Here is a 16,761-nt window from a genome sequence, read left to right as displayed (position 1 = left end):
GTACCGCTTCTTACCCCATACCGCCATCCGCCCACAGATCAGCCTAGGCACACTGTCTTTCACTACTAATGTTCAAGATTCAGAAAGCAGGGGGGGGTCCAGTTTCCTGGTTCCTGTCTCTGAATTGTGGAATTCCCTTCCCAATCCACTTAGATCTGAACCTTCCTTCCACTCATTCAAGAATAAAGCCAAAATGTGGCTTTTAGAGCAGGACTTGCAAAGCCTTCACCAGTAATAACCTTCACTGCTTTCCCGGCTGCCTGACCTGCCATACCGGCCTTGCCGACGTGACCATCGCCTTGTAAATATCTTGTAAATATCTTGTAAATATCTTGTAAGTTTATTGTAATATCCAAATATCTTGTAAGTTCATTGTAATATGTACTGTTTCTTTTCCATAACTTGTATCTGTAACCTTAAGAAATGCTCCCATATGCCCTTGGGCCAGGTGCGCTATACAAATAAAATACAAATGAATTAACTCGAGGATCAAGAGATAATCGCAAGCTTACTGACATCTATTATACTGCAAGAAACCTGGGCTATTAGTGGATGGCTATTCCCCTTCTTAACTAAAGGCAACAATAAAGACTAGAAGACAGCAAATGGGTGGTATGGCAGCGAGTCTGAGGCTCCTAAAACTATGTGGGGAGCGGCACTCTTTGACAATATGTTGTGATTTTATTTTTTTATAATCCTATGAAATTGGTTGTTTACATTAAGTGAAATTCACAATGAAGGCTATACTTGAAACCAATAAAGGTGGCTCGCTGTCAATCCTTTTGGGGGAGAATTTTAACCTCAAATTTAGCAGTGGCCCGGTTACAGATCTTTTCGACCCTATGGTGTATCTAACAAATAACATGTCAACCTGAATATTCTTGGAACTAGAATGTGTGCTAGTGATATAAACCTATAGTCCAGATTAGTTATTGGGAATTGAGACCAGTCAATGGCAGATTTCCAAATCACATACCCAGGAAACTACACCTTCATTGGTCTAGCAGGAAAGTCATCCATAGACTATTTGTGTCACTGTGCAGAATTGGAATTCTTTTCTTGATTTTAAAGTTGTTCAGGACCTGGTGAGCGATCATCTTCCTATCACACTTAAAAAAAGATGTTGGTCTTCCCCCAATAGGCACCAAATCATGCCACCCACATGGAGTTAAATATGTCTTTCTCAGATGTTTTACTGTTGGAACCTATTTTCCTTTGACTGGGGGTTTGAGCCAATGAAAAGCACTTTTTACCAAATTTATATTGTACCAACTCCTAAGATCTGAATGTAATTGTGTTTAAATACTATGGTTGTTGCATATCAAACCCTCCCTATCAATATTAATACTGACATTTTGCTTCTGGGATCGTTCTAGAGCTGCCACACAAGGCATCAAAAGGTTGAAGGATAACCTGATTGGATGAAGTTTAATAAGTAGAGCTGGAAAAAAACGAATAGACAAAAGTCTTTGTCTGGTCAAATTTCTGGTTATGTATTATGCACCAAGTATAACCATGACAGATTTCTGATTACGCATCCACAATTTAATTTATGAAGAGGAGTTACTGCCAAATGGTCCAATGAGAGTAACAGGAATTGCCTTTTTTGCACAGCCGAAGGTTTTGTTGTAGTTATGCTTTCTTTTTTTTTGCCCATTTTACATGGAATCATGCAAACATTTTGTTACCCGTTCTCATACCCATGAATTTGAATCAATTTTTACATGCACTTTACTACCTGTTGATGTCTGACACTTGAGTAATTGTCTGGCTGCTGTCTTTTTACAAGCAGTGGTCAAAATCCGAACAGCTTGTGGAAAGAGCATCTTTAAGTTTCAGAGTTGATTAAGAGCAGCTATTCGATTCCTCGTTTTCTTTCTTTGATTCTAATACATCACACTTTTTATTATGAGTTTATATGTTCATTCATTTAATTGTAATGTATGTGTTGATGAGTGTGGTTTAATGTAAAGCGTATTCTGAAAGAAACTTGGGTGAACTGAACGTGTGTGGTAAGGTGGAGATAAATTGGGTGTTAATCAAAAGAAGGGGGGTGGTCTTTAGTTTGATGGGCTTTTTCAAATTATTGGTATTGCTATCTGTTGCATTATGGCAAGAGGCGTTTGGCTTTAATGGTTGATGGGTGAATATGTCCTGTGTTGAGGGTTAAGCTATTCTGGGAGACAGGAAAGGTGTTCTCTAAGGGTTTTTGCAGTGCTTTGACATCTTCCAGTCGTTTTGGTTTCCAGAGTGACATCCAATGTGTTGGCAGAAGGTCTGGGGGCAAGTAAGCTGTTCCCTTAGGTTGGGTCTGTTCTTGAAACATAAACTATTCAGTGTCCCATTTGCTGCTTGATAGATGTAGGTGAAACCTTTCTTCTATTAAGCATTGAGGAGCCAGTTTTTTAGACTTTTCCTTCATTTCAGGTGGTCCTTTAGGGTGCTGATTCTTCAGGTACTGCATTCCAGTGTTTGGCCACCAAGTGGAAACGGCAGAGCCTCTGCGCCTTTTTCTGCAAGTTTCTCGATCATGGGGTCTCTGGTAGAGTGAAATTTTATTTGGGAGGAATTCTGCTCCTAGGCCTTCAAGTGCTCTGTACGGGATGCAGTGGGCCTTCAGTTGGATCCTATTTTTGATTGGTAGCCAGTCAAGTGCTCTTGAGAGCAGTGTTAAATGTTCCCTCCTGTTAAGTTTGAGTAGCCTGGCTGTTTTGGATCCGTTTAGGTTTTTGTGAGGTATCCAAGTAAATGCTGTTTGCATAGTAGATTCTAGAAAGAAACCAGGAGATGATGGCCAGCCCTCTGTGCGAAGGAGTGGTAGGGCATCATTGGCTGGTTGGAGCAGAGATGGTAAAAGCCTTTTGGCAGTTGCGTTGACTTGGGGTTTCAGTGCAAGTCCGTTGTCCATCAATGTGCCTAGGTTCTTGATCAATTTAGGTTGTTTAGAGAGTGGGTTACCCATTTCTAAGGGCCATGGTAGATGTTTTAGGTGTAGCATTATATAACGTGCCTGTACACAAGTGTTTCTAGGCGCGACAAGACAAGGAGGAGGGAAAACTGAAGCGCTACAAACCACGATCTTACTAGGCCTTGTGTCGATCAGATTGTGCAAGTGTGGGGAAGAGAGAATGGGAGAAGTGCCAAGTGGGGGTGACGACAAGTGCAGGTGACTTAAGTGCTGCCAGAGGGTGGCTCTTGAGTGCAGAGAGAAGGGACTGCAGGGTTACAGATGCAGACCCTTAAGTGCTGAGGGAGCCCGGAGGCAGTGCAAAGGCAACTGGACATGCAGGATCCTGGGCCCGAGTTCAGGGGTGGCCAGGTCACCAGTGTGCGGAGCTATCAGGGGGGGGGGTGAGGGGGGGGGGGGAGGGAGATATTGGAAGAGGAAGAGAGAAAGCAGAAGCAAAAAGGAAGGTTTTGAGTTGCTTCCGGAACCGCAGGTGGTTCTGCTCAAGTTGAGAGAGGCAAGGAGGCCCCAGCCGAGGCAAGAGATCTGCCCCCCCCATGCTCTGCTTGGAAAAGCATCTGACCCTCAGAGAATTGGAGGTGGATGAGCGGAGAGCTTGAGAAGGAAGATGTTTAGGAAGGGAAAGTTGGAGGTAATGCAGTCCCAGAAAGCCTTGTGGACAATGCAAAGGGTCTTGAATTTGATCTTTGCAGCCACAGGGAGCGATTCTAAGTGATCCGACCGCGGCTGATTTTGCAGCGGCCGGAAAGTTCGCATGAGAAAGGTGCAAACTACCAAACGTTCGCACCTTTCTCATGCAAACACACTTACATACTACGAGATGAAAGTGCGACTTCTTAGAGACGTCGGAGATGTGAGGCTAGAAGAAGAGGGTGAAGTCAAAGATGACACCAAGGTTCTTAGCCTCACAGGAAGGAGCAGGAAGAGGGCTAAGTGTGGGTGGCCAGAAAGTTAGAAGAATGTGGAGGACACAGCATGAGGTGAAATTATCATTTTTTCTGTTTTGCCTGGGTTGAGTTTTAGGCCGTAATACATTCCTTTAGTCACGCGAATTTCCGTTGCCTTTCATTTTGTGCACCCTCCATTCTTGTAACGGGGGAGTAGGGACAATTTTAAAGCCTTCCCCAAGTTTGAATAGCACAGAAGGCTTGCCATTTTTAAGGCCCAAAGAAGCATTAGGAATAAATGGTACCAGGACCCTGGGAGGAGGTGAACCCTACCCTTGTGCACAGTCTGCTACAAAAGAAAGTATGGTCAGGAGAATTTGGTACCTGAAGACACCTAAACAATTCAAAGCAGCGCCATGCCTAGATGACTGAGTTTCAAAGCAGGGCCCGTCTTCAAGACAACTTTAACAGGTTTAAATAGACTTGGTGCAGGAAAACCTGTATGGGGAACTGCAAGCTGTGTCTATAAGGGGTACAAACAGCCTGGGTGGTTCCCCCTATATTGTCTGTCTGAAGGCCCTGGAGAGGGGGAATTTCCTCCCATGCCAGCACCAAAAGAAACTGCTGCACTCTGCATAGCGCCATGACGTACTAAACCCCAACTTACTGAAGCAACAGTTAGCCTCCTTTCAGAAAGGAGGCTGTTTCCTCGGGTACTGGCCCCTTCTTGGGTAGGAGCTGGAGCCTCGTCCTCAAAGATCTCAGAGAAACTGCAGAATAAAGTGCTATGTCACAGAGAAGGCATGAGGGTCCACTGAGAAAAGGGATCTGCCACAACCAATATATATCATTTCAATTCCATTGCGTTCCTTGTAGAGAGTGAGCAGATGTAATTTACGCAGCCGCAGAGTGGTATCTTAGCAAACATGTTTTCAAATAACAAACCGAAAAGGTTTTTTGAGGAAAAAATCTTCCCCGTAGTGTCAAAGACAATAAAAAAGCACCACAGTTGACAAAAAAATTGGTAGATAATGCTATGAAATTATTCCTTACTTGCTGGATCAACAAAAAACAAAGGGACGGTTCGGTCATCAATTTTATAGGGCTTGCAGTCAGTGCACATTTGGTTGCAGCACAGAGTGCCCATTTTAAAAGGTTTGATGTGACAGCACATCTTTCATGTGTGCTTCCTGCCTGGTAGTGCAGGTATATTCGAAACAGCTTGGGAAGGAGGACGCACCAAAACCTTAGTCTTACCTGCTGAGGAGTTCTTTAGAAAGAACTGAGACATTTGAGCAAAGGCTGTGGGACTGGTGTGTAGAAGCAACTTTTATTTCCTACATCTGGCAACACCAAGTTCCTTGCACAACACCCATTACACTTTGATGTCATGTCTACATAAGGAAATTTGCTCCTAGCACCAGCAGAACACAGTTTAGTCTCCACTCTGAACAGAATGCATACACTCAATCGGAGTAGCCTACTTGCGTGGGTCGATGGCTGCCATAATATGTGGTTGTCACGGACACCCGTCTTTGCCTGTTGCTCCTCGCATTCCAACTCCTGGCTACTTGTGTGTAGTATTTATCCTTAACTCTCAGCAGTTGTAGGGTCAGACAGTACATGCAGACTGAACAGCTAGTTTTCATCGTAAGTGCGTAATTGTAGTTCAGTGCATGGAGTCACTAGCTTCTGGCAGTACACGCACCCACTTGTTCAACAGTCTTAACTCTCTGGTGCAGCAGTTTTTCCTGATCTGCTTAAGATTCCTTTTTTTTTTTTTTTTTTTTTTTTTTTTACTCCTCTGATCCGTGACAGGTTTTACCTTTTTTTTATCTTTTATTTACTCTCGTTTCTTGCTCACTTTGGCCTCCTTGTTCTTTTTCTTAGTTTTTGCGCATTAAGTTAGTGTTTTGGGCTTCTCTAATACCCCCCTATGACCAGGCATTTTGAAGATGGTAGAAGCAGAAATTTGAACTTTCCTATGTCTATGGATTCAGTGTCCTTATACCGTGGGGTTCCCTTAGAAACTCTTGAGATGTTGTTGGCCCACCAAAACTCTTGCTTAGGCTCTCAACAGGCGCAGCCTTTTGCTTTATCTAGGTGCTCTTCCAATAGATTATAGGTACCTTTTTATATCAAGATGTTTTACTTGTTTATTTTAATTACAGTTTGCTTCTTTATTTTACAGCTTAGCTCAAATGAGCATCGGTTGTGTGAACTTTTCTCCTTACCTTTTGCTCTGCTGACCGATTGGGGTCTGTGGGCGAAAAGTGGCTCAAGTCACTATTTGATCATCATTGGATCCAGTCGTCTCACAACCTTTGCTTTTCAAATAGTTTTTTATTAGTTCTGGTGCGATGAGCATTTTCTGAATGTTTTAGTTATCGAACCTACTGTGGTTTATTGTTCTATTACATATTGAGAGCGCACGTTGGTTAGGACATTCATTTGTTTTCATTTGCTATCAGAATGACTCTCAAATGATGTGGATTAACACTGAGTTTTATGGTGCAGCAGAACGGTATGCAGTCTTTTACCCGCAAACTATTGTTCGTGGGCAAAAAGGACCACAACCCATTCTGGTTTTCTTTCATGCCCTTCATTCCAGAAAAAGGCAGGAAATAGACATAGAAACAGACAGAACGCCCATGTTGCTCCTTAGGAAACCTGCAAAGCGGGGTTTTACAGATATGTCACTCAGGCTACCTCAAAACATACGTACTGCTTTTGATGACCACTGACGTGTGAACTAGCAATTTAGTCTTTCTCAGCTTCCACCAACGTATGTTACTTTGCCTATGCTGTCATCTTAAGCTACAAGTGTATTCTGCATGATCTGCCCCAAGCCAAAAAAAGTCCTAATTTTTGTCCTCGCAGAAATTGGTGGTTTTCATTTCCAGTAAGGGAAGGACTGGCATATACTTGAGACGGTGAGTGAAATCCTGACCAGCTGGTTGTGCCCCAGAAAGACCTGTGAAGTTTAGACCTGATCAGTGCTGTCGGGTACAGCTGATCTTTATAAAGAGAAGAGCCCAATCTATTAGCTCTCCCCCGTCACCTGCACATCACTGGGTGAATAGATTATATAATTTTGTCAAACATGTTCAAAGCATAAAAGGTTTACATGTCAAAGTTCTCCAGATAAAATATATCGGTGCTTTTAATGATCTAACAATCCATAATCGGCATCAAATTCCAATGTCGATGCTGATCAACGTGTTTTGGGGAGAAAATCCCCTTCAGGAACTAAACTGTAGGTAATAAAAAGAAGAAAACAGAAGTTGTTCATCTATAATTCATTCCACCAAAAGCTTCAAGTTAGCCATCACCACCATCAAAGTTAAAAAAGGGAACCTCAACATGCCAAGAGTTCAAACTGAAGTGTTACAACAGGGGTCATCAACCGCTTCCCGATTGACCAAAGTGTATGTGACTTGCGTTTCTACTTCCTAATCGCCAAAAAGAGGGGTGAAGTTGAAAGCCACCTGAAGTGTGTTGTAATCTCATAACGTTTCCAATGTCAACCCAGTGATTGCCCCAATGTCAATAGTGCAAGCACAAATCTCTATGGTTACATGCCAGTCTCCAAACCAGTGGGTGTGGAAACAAATGTTTCCTATGTGGTAGTGGCCCAATGGGGTCACCACTCAATGGTCAAATTAGGTATAGCCCCTCTCTTTTGTAGTGCTGAAAAATGAAGGAAGGGCTTAAATATGATAGTGTGAACAGTCACACACTACACCGTGGTGATGTAGGACTACCTTAAGCAGTCTCTCATTCAACACGTTATAAGTGTGAAACAGAAATTAGATAATGTTGGTTCCTCCTTGATTTCATAAAACTTTACAAAGGAAGATCTTCACTTGATTCTCTAGTCATTTGGATCTCTTTAGGAGCGTGTCTGTATATTGTAAACAAAGGAAATCGGGCACCCGTTCATAGAGCATGCACTAAAACTTGGAAACAAAATTATCATGTCAATGTAGAAGATTTATCCAGAAGACTTGTAATGCAGTGAATGAACGAGACTGATAGACTGCATAGCCTTTTTCCTATAATGCCATAATGTTTGAGCACCCCAAGGTCATAGCCAAACTCTATGCAGATAAGGCTTTCGACTCTTGAGTGGGCATTTCTGTTGGAGATTCTGCACAGGTCAGGGCATAGCCAGTGTGTGTTAGAGCTAAACTGCTGTATAGCAGGCCGGAGGTCAGGGTCCTTAGGAATAATATTACATTACAACAGTTTACGCTGCAGAGAGGCACCAGGCAGGGATGTCATTGGGCACCCCTGCTATTTGCACTAGCGATCAAGCTCCCTGCTCCTCTGATAGCTGGATTCATATGCTCACCAATGAATATTTTCTTGCTTTATGCTGATTATCTACTCATTTTATATATTACAAATCCCAAGAAGAATGTGGCTTCTATCGTTTGTGACCTGAAGAGAACAAAATCGTAGATGTTATCTAATATGAAAGCTCAACAGGGTTAAGTGAGAATTTAAGCTTCCCTAAGAGACACTGGCCAGGTGATAACCCCTTCTCGGTGAGCCACTGACCTAGAGGATGGTGTACTGCATGTTCGCTAATGGGATGATCTTGCTGAACTGTAGGCATAGGGTTAGAATTTCCTACATCACGTTTATCACACACCACTTCAGGTGAATACATTTAAGTTCTCATTATCTGGTGTGTGTGGTGGGAGTCTGGCAGAGGAGTAAGGCATTCACCAAAGAAACATTCATAGATCACCTAGACTCCTCAATTTGGTCTCTGTTCTGGCTGTGCACAGAACGGTGCTGTGCTGGGTCCATGGCACTGCACCTACAGAAGTCTTACATATTGTAACAAAAAAGAACGGTTCTCTAGGACGCTCCCCCTGAGCTCTTCACTGAAAGACACTGAAGTACTTTAAAGCCTATTTGTTACGCACTAGAGATTAAAAGAAGTGCTGGATATGCAATTTATTCGCCTCAGCAAGTAGTACAAAGTAGTAAACTGTCCAATCTCTTCAGTACGGATGGCAGAGTTAGTTGCACTGAGATGTGTGTGTAAACTCCCAGAACACGTTCAATATTTATACAGACTCCAGATAACCCTTTTGGAGTTGCTTCTGGAGGTCCCCTTTGTTACCCTTTAGTCATTGTGTTGAGCACTGAACTTTTACATTGTAGTGGGGGGATTGGTAAAGGTCTATCGGGGTAGGCCTGGTTCCCATGAAAACCTTGATTGTGTAACCGTGCAAGGGTGTTTGCACTTTGAATGCAGAAGGGCGGAACGTGGGAGCAGATTTGTTTTCTGTGGTAAGTTTCACACTTGTGATGGGATTTATTTCACAAATGCCCCATTAGATTGTCTTGCCAGACAATTGTCTGTTACTACCCAGAAACAATTGTGTGAGCGCCGTTTCTAAGGATCTGCATGAAATTACTGAGTTGAAAAGTCTGACCACCAAAAGTCCGTTATATATATATATATATATATATATGTGTGTGCATTTGTGTGCTGCACGATGCATTTTTTTTAATATTTTGGATTAACATTAAAGACATCAGTTAACTTATCACTGTGTCTGCAGTGTTCTTCTCCGACCCTCCACCGAACCCGGCACTTGTTTCTATGTGCCTGCGGGAGTGCGTTTCGCCCTTTCCTCCTTTTTTTCTATATATATATATATATCTCCTGTCATCGCAACATGTTCCAGGGGATCTCAATTCCCTAGCGGATGCTCCGAGCAGAGACCCCCTCCCAGAGGAACACGAATGGTGTCTACACAGAGAAGTTGTAGAAGATATCTTCTCTCAGTGGGGTTTCCCCACTATAGACCTATTCGCCACAAGCGAAAACAGACAATGCCCAGGATTTGCATCCAGGTTCCCCCAACCAGACTCCCAGTGGAACGCCCTGTGGATGAACTGGTCAGGGATGTTTGCGTACGCTTTTCCACCAACTCCTCTAATCGGGAAGGTGGTCAACAAGATGAACAGAGAATCGATGACGCTCGTCCTAGTTGCTCCCTTGTGGGCAAGACAACCGTGGTTCCCACACTTACACAGATGGGCGGTGTGCAAACCCATCAAACTTCCGGGCTGGTACAACTTACTGTCCCAGCACCAAGGTCAAACGGTGCATCCTCAACCCAACTCGATGAACCTGGCAGCATGGCTCCTGAGGTCATAGAATTCGGACATCTCAATTTACCACAGAGGTGTATGGACATCCTAAAGGAATCTAGGACACCTAACACGAGGCACTGCTACTTTGACAAATGGAAGAGATTCGTTATCTGGCGCCAAAATAAACAAATCAACCCAGTTGATTGCACTCCTTCCACTATTGTTACATACATGATCCACCTGCTGGATGCAGGACTGGTTTTTAACTCACTGAAAGTACACCTGGCAGCCCTGTCCGCATACACCACTTCCCATAACAAGGTGTCGTGGTGGAAAGTACCAGTAGTTAAAGCCTTCATGGAAGGAGTAAAGAGACTTCACCCTCCTATTTCAAATCCACCACCAGGATGGGACCTTAACGTGGTGCTATCTAAGCTCATGGGCCCCCCATTCGAGCCCATGCACAAAAGCAGTCTCAAACACCAGACTTACAAAACAGCCTTCTTAGTAGCAATTACATTATAAGAAGAGTCAGTGAAATTCAGGCTCTGTCAGTGCAAGTTCCCTTCTTTACTGTCCATAAAGACAAACTGGTTTTACGCACACACCCTAGGTTCTCACCTAAGTTTATTTCCAAATTCCACGTGAACCAGTCCATCGAGCTTCCGGCTTTCTTCCGAGACCCACAAAGCTCGGCTGAGGTGAAACTACACACACTAGATGTGCGTAGGGCGGTCCTCTATATGTAAACAAAACCAGACCGCTTAGGAAAACAGATCAGCTGTTTGTCTCCGTAGCTACAGGCAGAAAGGGGGATCGCGTCTCTAAAGGTGCCATCTCTAAGTGGATTATTAACTGTATCCAGCTGTGTTACTGTCTGAAAAAACTCAGCCTTTCACGCCTAGGGCCCACTCTACAAGAGGCATTGGGGCCACTCTGGCTTTCATTGCAAATGTACCTCTTGACACCATTTGCAAAGCAGCTACTTGGAGCTCTATTCACACTTTTACTCGGCACTACTGCATTGACACCCATTCCAAGACAGATACACAAGTGGGACAAGCGGTTCTAAGACATTTGTTCACTCATGACCCTTCTCACATCCCACCTCCTTCAGGTACTGCTCGCTAATCTATGCACAGCATGTGATCTAAGCCGATTCCACAAACCTCAGAAGGGAAACATTACTCACCGTAGTCGTATTTCTGATGCTTGTATTTGCTTAGATTCACATGCAACCCACCCTTCCTCCCCTCTGAGAGAAGGCGCATGGATGCTTGTAGTCTTACCTTTCCATCTATCTGCTTGGATTATCTGTACTCGCTCTACTCCTCATGCTACCTCATGTCAGAAAAAATACAATCTGAGGGTCCTAGACGCGTGAGGGGATCATGGGTACAGTGGACGTCACACTAGGGATAGTATTACTGACACACCCTGTGTCGACGCACTTTTTCAAGTTTCGAAAAACAAACTGTAATACTCCGCAGCTACCACTAGATGTCGGCCTATGCACAACATGTAAATCTAAGCAGATACAAGCATCAGAAATAAGAGTATGGTGAGTAATGTATTATATATATATAGATAGATATATCTATATCCCCCCACCTTACACCTATACATTTTTATGAACTTTACCCCCCTACATAGATGGGGGTCGGACTTTTGGTGTTAGGACTTTTCTACTTGGGTAATTTCGTCCTAACCCGTTTCTAAGACTACATAAAGAATGAACAGAACAGGAGCCAGTGAAACGTGGGATAACCCACAATGTGGGGGATCTCATTGCCCCAACCTGAACTACCTGGAGTGTGTAGGAAAGGAAGATCCAAAACCATCTGAAGTGTAATATTGTCATCATTTCATCATTGAAAATGAGTGTAGGAGCCCCTCTACTGAAAACGAGCATGGGTCAAATACCCTGTTCTATGGAATGTCTTCCATTCAGGAGAGTCTAAAACCACGTTTTAGCTCACTGTGCCCTTCACAGAGGAGAAATATCTATTTGCATTTCAGTCTTTGTCCCACCCACAAGGGGCAGTCCAGCACCGAAATGCTAGACTCTTTTCCTCAGAACAAGAGTACCATCACCAACCCATTTGCAGAGTAGCAAACCAATTTCATAATTACACAATTTTCAATGTGTTCCAAGAAGTTGAGTTAGACTTTGCCTTCTCCAAAATCTTATCAAGGGATGTTTGCTGCTTTCTGATCTCCATTCTGCTGTGCCTCGCTGCAGACCCCACCGCCGTAGGAGGTAAGAGGAGAGGTTGAAAAACGTCAGCAGCAAACCTTGAAGTGAAGCACGTAGGTAGAGGTGGCAGCAGTTGGAGGGCTGTTGTTGGGCTGCGGGGGTGGCAAAGGAGGACACTGGCCCGAAAGGAGTTGAAGAGGCTGAGTTGCATTGACCAGTGCCTTGGTGAGTGATTAGAGCTGAACAGCAGCAGGTTTAATCCGGTCGTGAAGGATCAAATGGGGCCGTGAGCTGGGCAGATGATAACGTCGGGGGAACGACTAATTATTAACCCGTTCATGAAACCATAGCAGTTCATAACACTTGGACATATTGATTCGCCTAACCCCTTCCGTTGTTACGGCTCTACGCCAAATTGGCTAACAAGGCTGGATTGGCAGCGGATTTATTCCCACCCACCAGGACCTGCGCACCACCTTTATCTTCCAAGCAGCTGGCCTGGGAACTATTTTCGACATGCAGAGATGCTGGTGTGTGGGGGGGGGTGGGGTCAATAAGGAGGACTACTGATGCCCCTCGAGCAGTTAAGCATTCCCCACTCTCCGGGCCATCTATACACTTCTTTTATTTGGGCTTACGAAGTGCACACTGAACGTGTATTTTGTACACTGCACATTACTATAGTTTTGCTCTGGATGGTTAGGGCTCTTGGGCCCCCTTTCATCGTTTAACTTATTGCAAATATGCTGGATTGTAAGTTACTTTAGACATTGCATCGAGCCGAATATTTTTTGTTTGACTTTCCAGTGTATAATTTGGGCTGATTGCTTCGATTGGATCGTTTTAAGTTTGTCATGCTTTTTAGCTTTTTTAGCCTTTTAGCCCAAAAGGCTTTCACCTGCTTCAAAAATACAGTGCAGAAGAAAAGGCAGATTTACGCAGTCTTTGTTGATCTCCAAACCACGCTTGACTCTGTACCAAGAAGCCAGTTATGGCAGGTACCACTTGAATGTGGGGGGAGGGGGGGTGTCCTGGGCTCACTGCCAGCAGTTATCTCGCAACTTTATACCAAGAACACAGCTGTGGTGAGGTTGGGCTTAGGTGGAGAAACCACGGAACAGTTCAGGGTCGACGAAAGTGCGGCAAGGCTGCCCTGCTCTTGTTTTGACTTTACATAAATTGTCATTCTGACATTATTGGTTTAATGTCCTGGGGGCAGGCTTGATATTCTCACAGCATTTATATTTTGCAGATGCAGTGCAAGACTCCAATCACAGGTGCAATACTCTTAAGAGAAGTCATTTAGAGTCCCTATGAAAGAAACAAGATGTTAACATAAATGTACAAGTTCCAGTGCTATACCAAAGAATACTGATAAGGAATCTTATTTAAGGAAATGGTCCAGAAAACAATACCTTAGCTCTAAGCATGAGGTAATGCGCTTACCTGTTGGGGACTGTATTTGGAATGACTTAAACTATCCTTCGACCCGCTACCTTTTTGTGTAACATGATGTAATGTCATTTATATCCTACCTGTAAAGTATGATAACCCTTGCCCTGATGAGAGCAGTAGCTTGAAATGTGTTGACAAGCCATGGTAGTAATAACATGTCCAAGTAGTTAGGCAGGCAACAATAATGTGCTTAAGCGGGAATATACTATTGTTTTTCTTTAGGGGATTGTATTTTTTACTGTAAACCCTTTTCCTAAACTGTTGTGGTATTTGCAATTTGTTTCAGGGCGCCAGTGTAGAAACTTTGTGTATTTCTAGTTATGTACACAAAACCCGGCCTTATGTTTTTGCTCTGTTCAGTCTCCCTCCTCTTTGAATACCAATATTGTTACCTTCAAACTCCCACCTTGCCTCATGCCATCTACCGCATATTTAGTACAGAGAGGTCGCTATTGCCCTGTTTCGTTAATCTATCTCTTTAACTTCTCCATATGATAATGCACCCTTGCTTTTCTCAGCCACTCCTGCATAGTAGGAGGAACACTTCTTTTCAGTCTTTGAGCCGGACATGCTCTGGCAGAAAACGCATGATTCACCGTGTGGCGTAGGTGTTCATGTGATTTTGTCAGCTCTTTGAATCCCACATAGCATTAATAACGGGTGGCACCCTATTGACCATGTCTAGTTCCTCAATCCAGGAGAGCACCTCAGTCCAATACTTTCGATTATTTTGCACTTCCACCAAATGTGGTAGTATGTACCCCTTTCTCACACCCTCTCCAGCAAGTATTACTTGACCCTGGGTACATTTACATTAGTCTAGCAGGTGGTAAATGCCATCTTTGTAGAAGCTTGATCCCATGGAGTTTCTATTGGTTGGACATGGAGGTTCTCTGCATCGCCTCAAGTCTGTAGCCAAACTGCATCAGAAGGGTTAAGATCCAAGACTGTTTGCACCTGGGACCAGGCTTACACTGCAGTTCTCGATTCCAGAATTACCTAATACAGGGCTGATATTAGTCCTGTATTCCATGGGTAGTGGTATAGTATATGCTCAAAGGGAGTTCAGCTGCATAAAGTAAACACTAATAAATGTCCCTTGTGTTTCCTCCTCAAGGCCTGACGAAGAAATTAAACATTCATGCTTCCAGAGGTGCCTGACCCCCCTCGAGCCTGCTTTTTACCATTTTTAAAACCGTGAAGATTTGGGTATGTTGCCAAGAAATGGCAGAGACCTTATGCCACTAAGCGTAGATGGCCAGGACGTCAGTCGTTTCACCCTACTTGTTTTATTACAAATTCCCAGTGTGGGGTGGGGGGAGGCGCGTGTGTCTGTTGTCTACAGCCTCTCATTGTGATCATCTCTGGACCCATAGCTTGTCACAGGATGGTGCGCTGAATTTTCCTGCGCAATCCACTGTTTCGCATCGGCAGATCTAAAATGGTCATAAACCACTAGAAACTGAGCCGCTAAGTAATTGCTTTGTACATAGCCTTCCATATCTGGGAAGCCCAATCCTCCCTTGTCTAGGGTGAAGTATCAAGCAGTTCTAGTAGATTCTGGTTTCTTAACTTACCAAAGAAATATCCTAAAAGCTGCTGTAATTCTCCTGATGATTTTGGGACCATAGCTGGGAGCATAGCAAATAAAAATAGTCTCCGCCGCATTCGTGTTCAAGGTCGTCCACCTGCTCAGCCATGATAATTTTCTTTTCGAGGGGATTGGGGTCCTCCGACGTATCCCATATCTATGACAGTAATCACCACAGCTGTGCTGCTTTCAAAAATCTTTCGGCGTCCACCTGCTCAGCCATGATAATTTTCTTTTCTGGATCATAGCTGGTGTTATGCGTTGGGGTGTGGGGGTAGTTTATAGAAGAGCAATGCAGATCATTACACACCCAAATCCTAGGTATTTTAATTTATCTTGATTAATCTTGAAAGGCATATCCATTAAAGAGAATGAACTATAGACCTCTAAGGCTTTAACAGTGTCTTAATAGTTCCTTGGTCTGGGCATATGTAGCAGAATGTCATCTGCAAAGAGACTTTATGTTCTTGTCCTTCAATTGTAATGCCCTCGATCTCTGGGGTTTGCATAATCCTTGCTGCCAGGGGTTTAATTATTAAGGCAAAGAGCAAGGGGGACAAAGGGCAGCCCTGCCTAGTTCCCCTTTCAAGCAGAAATGGGCAGGTGAAATCGCCTGGGGAGAACAAAGTTTACAGATCCAGCACCAGTTTAGTCCGAACTGAAAGGGTCTCCCGCATTGCAAATCGAAACTTCCAATGTATTTGGTCGGATGCTTATACAGCATCAAGTGAGAGGTGAATGGGCTCCTTTAACAGCTTCTTTGCTGCATGGATGAAGTTGATCACTTTTCTATTATCTGCTCCTTGCCACTTAAGAAATTCACCTTGTCATTCTGAACCAGGGAGGGCAAAACCTCGTCTAGTAGTTTGGCTAGGATTCTAGTGCAAAATCTTCATTATGGCTTAGGTGGGGGTGGGGGGGCGAACGTGGCTGGTAATGGCCTGCCAGACCGAGCCATGGTAGGCTTGAGCGAATCGGGGGCATCGACTAGGGCTGTGGGTCGTTACCGGCCATGCCTACACCCCTGCCGTGGGGCTGAAAGCCATTTGCAGTCTGTGGTCAATTTATTTTTTTGTTGTTTTGTTTTAACCTGCAGGAGATTCCCTGCTTGTCCAGCCAATCTCCTAGGGGTAGAGAACAATGCAGAACAAATTAAGATGGCAGCTGCAATAGGGAAAAGGGACAAAGGAGCGCAGGGACTGGAGCTCAAAGAATGTATATTCTCGCCTGCTGTTCCCACAGTCTCATTGGCCAATAGCCCTTCGCAGGGTGTGAATTCTATATTCAACAAGTATATAGGCTGATATGACGTGTCCTGCAGCCTATCGTTTCCTTCCTTTGGAATGACTTAAATTAATGCTACCAGCAAGGTCTGTGGGATGTTGAAGAGGTGCCAGTTTTGGGGCCAATGTTTCTTGAAATCCTTTTTTAAAATTGGGAGGCGAGACAGTCGTTCCCTGTAGTCTTCCCCCGGTTTTAGATTGGATATCGGCCTTCTTACCTCCTCCTCAGTGATCTTTGTATATTATTTCCCTTTGGAGCT

General features: G+C 43.9%; 1 protein-coding gene across 19 annotated transcripts in view; it reads left to right on the top strand.

The window, feature by feature from the left end:
• Positions 1-16,761, top strand: part of MICAL3 (microtubule associated monooxygenase, calponin and LIM domain containing 3) — a 2,299,897-nt gene that overhangs the window by 364,818 nt on the left and 1,918,318 nt on the right. The window lies entirely within an intron of this gene.

This window comes from Ambystoma mexicanum, chromosome 12, assembly GCF_040938575.1.
Source record: "Ambystoma mexicanum isolate Mex_15411 chromosome 12, UKY_AmexF1_1, whole genome shotgun sequence".
Classification (NCBI taxonomy): Eukaryota; Metazoa; Chordata; class Amphibia; order Caudata; family Ambystomatidae; genus Ambystoma; species Ambystoma mexicanum.
The sequence above is the reverse complement of the archived record's forward strand: the minus strand, read 5'-3'. Positions and strand labels throughout refer to the sequence as shown.